This window comes from Haliaeetus albicilla, chromosome 13, assembly GCF_947461875.1.
Source record: "Haliaeetus albicilla chromosome 13, bHalAlb1.1, whole genome shotgun sequence".
In the NCBI taxonomy this organism is placed as follows: Eukaryota; Metazoa; Chordata; class Aves; order Accipitriformes; family Accipitridae; genus Haliaeetus; species Haliaeetus albicilla.
The window spans coordinates 8604913-8610912 of record NC_091495.1 but is presented as its reverse complement, the minus strand read 5'-3'; positions in this window follow the sequence as shown (position 1 = coordinate 8610912).

Here is a 6000-nt window from a genome sequence, read left to right as displayed (position 1 = left end):
CGGGATTCCAGTCCTCATTTTATAGTGGTGCTTCTGCTGTGTTTTCGGAGATGAGGAAGAGCTATATTATTTACTAACAGACGTTTAGGCCAAATATTACAAAAGATGATCACAAGCAGAGCTCTCGTCCAGGTTTTTGTGGAGTCCCTCTCCCTGTTCTTGCTGCAAAACCAGAACAGCCACTGCCGTATTTTATATCTGTTGTATATCCTCTGATAGTTCAAGTGAATTAAGTGCCATTTTGGGCAAATGGCAAATACGACAGCAAGAAAAAAGAAGCATGCATCTTTATATAAAGCTTTATTTAATGTCCTTTGAAATCAACGCAAAGCCTTGCATTGACGTCAGTGAGCTTTCAGTCAGACTCATACCACTGTAAATGTAAATTCAAGCCTTCCAGTAGTGGAACTCATGTAATAAAACACATTTTTGATGTAGTGAACAGCACAATCAGACTTCCCTTTGATCATCCACAGCAATCTTCTTCTGTGGGTTTTAAAGTGTGTTACAAAGGGAGGCAAGCATCGTCAGCCTCAATTTACAAGCGAGAAAGAAGAGGCAGGAGGAGACGAAATGATTAGCAAGGCTGCCTAATACGTCAGTACAGAGATGAGAATATAGCACACGCTTCCCGACACCAGACTGGGGTCTTATTAGATAAGTCACACTGATAGAGGATCTAGTTCGTTACTGAGATATCAAATCAATCCTTCCTCTTTATCCTCCTAGGCAGAGCTTTCGGAAGGAATGGGCTCCAAAAGCTTCAAACACAAATTCCAGTCGATATGGAGGTTAAAAAAAACCCAACCAACCAAGCAAAAAACCCACCCCCAAAAGTCATAAACAGAAAAGAAATGGTGCAAAGTGCCTGTAAAAACCTCATGTGACCTCTGCATGATTCAAAATCAGACTCAGATCTGCAGTGAAGTTTCACATACGAGCCTTACATTTAACTGTGCAAAGGTTCACAGGAGCTATAATTTGGGTATCTCTTGGCTCCTTTCTCCTCCTGCGGGTGGGTTCCCTGACCGGACAACACCTTCCATGACATCCCACTGTGTCCCTTCTTGCTGAACGGGTCATCTCTGTGCCTCATCGCACATTCTCCCAAGAGAAGGTGGCCTCCCATTCCAGCCATCTGGCATTGTAGAGTAGCCATGGCTCCAATTTCCACACAGAGGTTAGCTAGAAGTCAGAGAGGGCAATAGGTCTGTGCACAGCCTCAGCCCTGCCCAGCTGTGGGGTCACCCATCCCCATGTTCCACTCCCCCAGCAGTTAGTGGCTCCGCTGTGGGCTTGCCTGCATGATGCTCTACCCTTTGGGTACCAAAACCCTGCCATTGGGCTACTCAGCTATTGCACTGTGTGGCACCCCACCTTGAGGCTCCTCAGGGTCTGCTGGGGCCCTGCATGCCTTCAAAGTGGGGGAGGAAAAAAAAAAACCAACCTAAAAATTCAGTTTCACAGTTGAAATTTTTCATAACGCTGTGGTCAGGTATAACACCACGTGCCGACCTTACGGTGCATGGCTGTAAAAAGGAGGAAAGTCTGATCAATTCATGTTAGGTCAAGCAATCTCATAATCATTCAGTTAAAAAAAAATCAGATTAATTCAAATAAAGCACCTATCTAATATTTTACATGTTATTTTCCCTGCTCAAAACCTGCAGCACTGTCTTGCACCACTGGTAGTGATTTGCAAGTGGTTTGCTTTCCCTAAATTTCAATGGACAGCATGAAGATAGCAATATCAGATCACTTGCCAGAAATCCTCATCATTTATGCAGAGAAAAGCCTGATTAATTAATCAGTCTTTATTTAAGCACAGAATTTAAGCACAGAAGAGGAAAGGAAAGCGGAGATAGAGAGCCACTCCAAAAGAGTCTCTGTAAGGAAATGCTATTTTTAATAGAAAAAGATTGGCTCGCAGTGCAGCGTTCAAAGTCAGAAGGACTTAAAAACGGTTTTCTATTTCTGTTAGCAGAGCAGTCACAGTTAGGATAGCTGGAGCCCACTGCTGCTTGTGCCTCAGCCACAAGCCTATTTGTGTAAGCTGCCAAGTATTGATATACACAAAATCGCAGTGCGTGCAGTTTGTAAACAGGCAGACAATGCCGGAGAGCCAGGGACACAAACACGCACACCCTTCATCTCCTCTCCCAGAGGAGCGGGAAACGCTCTGTGCTGAACTACCTGAACTTTGCATTCAGAGGCGCCTCCACAAGTCAGATCCCAAGCTGCCAGATAAATGTGCCCTTGGCTGCGTCCATGCACATCGGCGTGACGTCCCGTGGCAGGTTCAGTTAGTCTCAAGCGCTCGCTCTTACCTATGTTTCCCCCACGCAGTACCACAACTTTTGTCCTCCCCCTCACCGCTCCCCAGCCCCAGGAGGACGGCGGCTGCAGTCGGCTGCTTCGTCGCAGCGTGCTGTGCTCGAGGCCGGAATGAGCGAGGGGGCTGCGCTTTAATCAGCTCCTGGGGTAATTAATACCCTTCTGTCTTTTCTCATTCAGTGGTCGGTGTTGCACCCCTTTATCATCTCCCTTGCTGGGGGATGGAGGCAGCACCCTGAGCCCTCCTGTTACTTTCTCCTGCTTCCCTGCGAGAGCACGGGTTCTGCTGGAGTAGGTGGAGCGCTGCCACGCCGTTCGCTGCACATCACATTGCCTTTTAATATTTCACACACAGATCCAGAAACAGCAGCGCGCATTTTTCTGTGTCACAGGACATATACCACATGGCCGAGCTACTGGTACAGCCCCCCATCTCCAGCAATCTGTGTTTCTCTAGGGTGCTGGTATGTTTAATCTTAAAATCCAGTCCCTCTCCTTAGGTATCTCCCATTCATCTAGAGGACCACAAGCAATAGCTTTCCTCTGTGTCAGAGGAAAACCTTCCTTTTAGGTTTCTGAGACGTGCCTTGCCCCAGAGGGGGTCTCAGATGGCTTGGAGACCTGGCTGGCAGCTTCACTGGCATGAAATACATGAGGATCCTTCACGCAAATGGCATCTAAGATAACGCTGTCTGGTCGACTAGGTCTTTCCGAAGGAAGTCAAAATCTTAAACTATTTTAGAGGCTGTTGGGATGCAGCTAGTGAACTAACGAAGTCTGGGGAGCAGCGCTGTGTCCCTTTCTCACCGGGTGGTGGTGATAGGGCCTGTTCACACCTCACGGATGAACGGTTTTTCCATTTGAAAAAAAAAAAAAAAAAAAGAAAAAAAAAGAAAAGGCATCTGTATTTTTTTCACAGCAGGACTTTCATAAGTGCTGCCTGAAGCAATATTAGGACTGTGCCTCCATAGAATTTACTAATCATACATAAAATACATACGTTGTTCTCCTGGGACTCGTTAACAGGGCTGGGACCACACTTCTTGATGGCTAGGTGGGAAAGGGAGCTTTGCCTACTGGAAAGGCTTGAGAATCGCTGCTGTAACAGGCTGTGATTTAATGCTAGGAAAAACTGTATCCACTCAGTAAATGTATTTGGACTAGATTTTATGTAAGTAAACGCAGAAAAACCTTACTCATTCTTCTGTCACTAATCCACGCACCTCATCATTTGCACGAGGTGAGGGGAAGAGAGGAAAATGGGTACACTGCTGCTTGCCAGGCAAAACATAACACTGATTTCTCACTACTTAGATTTCATTCATTTTCTACAAGACAACAGCAGAGCTTTTACTAATATACACGAAGCCACACACAGACTCCAGGTATTTATTGCCTTTGCTCTTCGATATCTACTATGTATAATGAGAAGTCTATGCATAGGCAGATGTAGAGGCACAGCCTTTTTTGGCATGCTACATTTTAATGGCTGTAATGAAATGAAAGTATGCCAGTGGCTGTCATTTGAGGGCATCATCCTTCTAATTCCTGTATGGTTGAAGCCCAAATATTTACAGATCAGCATGTACTGTCTTAATGTATTTTAAAAGGCAATTCAGTCTTTCTCTGCATCCTTGTGCCTTCTCTGCTCTTGGAAAGACAGCACAGTCATAATCTCTGCTTTTCCATTCTTCCCTCTACCCACAAACACTTCAGAAGCATTGAGTAATTCAGTCACTGCTTTCTCACAGCTGCCTCCTTACCCACCGCGAGAGTGTACTTTTAAATAAGAGCAAATAATGAAAGAGCATCTCTAAGGAGGTAAGGGAGCCTGAATGCACAAAGTGTAGGGTCCCTTGATCAGTAGGAACACACATGCACTGAGCCCCACGTACCCCAACACATGTCAGATCAACTGAGTCATACTCGGCGACTTGGTAAGCTTCCACTTCATGAAGCAATGGATGTGCTTTAATCACACATTGGCAGTACCCAAAAGAGTGTCTGCATAAGCAGAAAAAGAAAATTAATTAGTTGCTAAACCTTTCCCAGGAACCACATTACCCTCAGACTTAATGATCTCATCTGCTGGTTGCTGGCTTTGGGGTTCTTCTTAACAACTCCTGATTCTCTTAGTCCTCCTTCCCTGGGAACGTTGCTTTTTCCATACACAGGCACATAATTGTCAAGGCCAAAGAGTAGCATCCACTCTGTTCAAAGTTATTGCTCCACAAGTACACCATCATGTTATGTAAAAGTCTCAGCACCCACAAATCTGTCTTGTTCCTCCTTAATTGGGCCCTACAAGACTAGGACTACAGATCACAAGAAGGAACAGAACAAACATATCCACTAAACAAGCCAAAACAGAAATATTTACCAAAAAGTTTCTGAGTGTTCTTGCCCTTGAAAATTTTGTCACTAAGTACCTTGTGGAAAGAAAAAGATAAAGTCCTGACCTTACTGTCCCATCGCTTTGTGTTTGGCAGGACAGTCTCCCTGCCTCTTCGGCAAAGAGCAGCCAACCACCCAAATCTTGCTCTAGCCATCTCCCACACAAGGATCTCCGTCCCAGCGGTGGGAAATGGCCTGTACCACCAGTCCTGACAGGTCCTGTTCAGAGCAGCACTTTCACACAATACAGACATCGGCATATTCATGCCATGGAGCCAGAGGCAACCACGGCATTTCAGTTGGCAACAGCGCTGCTCTGCTCCCATGAACAGCAAGATCTTGTCCTTCCAATGAAAGGGGAAGAGGAAAACGAGGACTCCTCACTCCGTGGTCATACTCTGTTGTAACCCTTCAGGAAAACACAGTATAAGCTTAGGAGAACTTCAGCATGCATCTTTACCCGTTTGGTCTCCACGAAGTTGGGGAAAATGTGGATTCAGGATCACGAGAACTTGCAGGAACGTGATCAATGCTCACAGCTCTGCCTAGCTGTAGCGTTCGCTGCATATCAAGGTGCCACGATTAGATCACTGATCAACCCCAGACCAGGGAAAGAGACAGATAACACACACAGTGTGAGCGCCAACTTCCGCCTTTTATTGCGCAGTCAATTCCTTTTATACTAACAAGGGTAGGCGGGATTACAGACACATCATAAGGCTGCGACTAACCCTCTAACTTTCCGTGACATCGCGAGATCTTCCGAACGCCGAACCCTACACCTAGCCACAGCCAAAACCTCATGTTCTGGAAGAGAATGAGTCATTCTGGAGACCCTCCTGAGGAAGCCAGCTCATTGTTTTCTGAAAACAAGGCACTGGTGTATGATCAAAACCCCAAACCCAGACACTTCTGAGTAGCCTACACCTTTCTGTCAGGTAGCTCTAAGACAGCTGTGTTTCACCACAGCTGCTGCTTTAAGCCACTTCTAGCCATGCATGCATGAAAACTGACACAGGTTTCATGAGTTTTAGCCATGCTGTAATTCACACTCCTGCAATCATTGTCATTTTATGATTTTTAATTGCAATATTTTGATTCTATTACATCTAAATAGAAAAGTCATGATTTTATGATGAGACTGTACTTCACAACAGTCACTGGCTATTTAGTTTTATGTGACATCCAGCATTTTATGAATTTGAATTCCCATTTAATCTCAGCTTTACTCCAAGTTGATGGCACATTTATAAGTAAAGGATGGATTCCCGT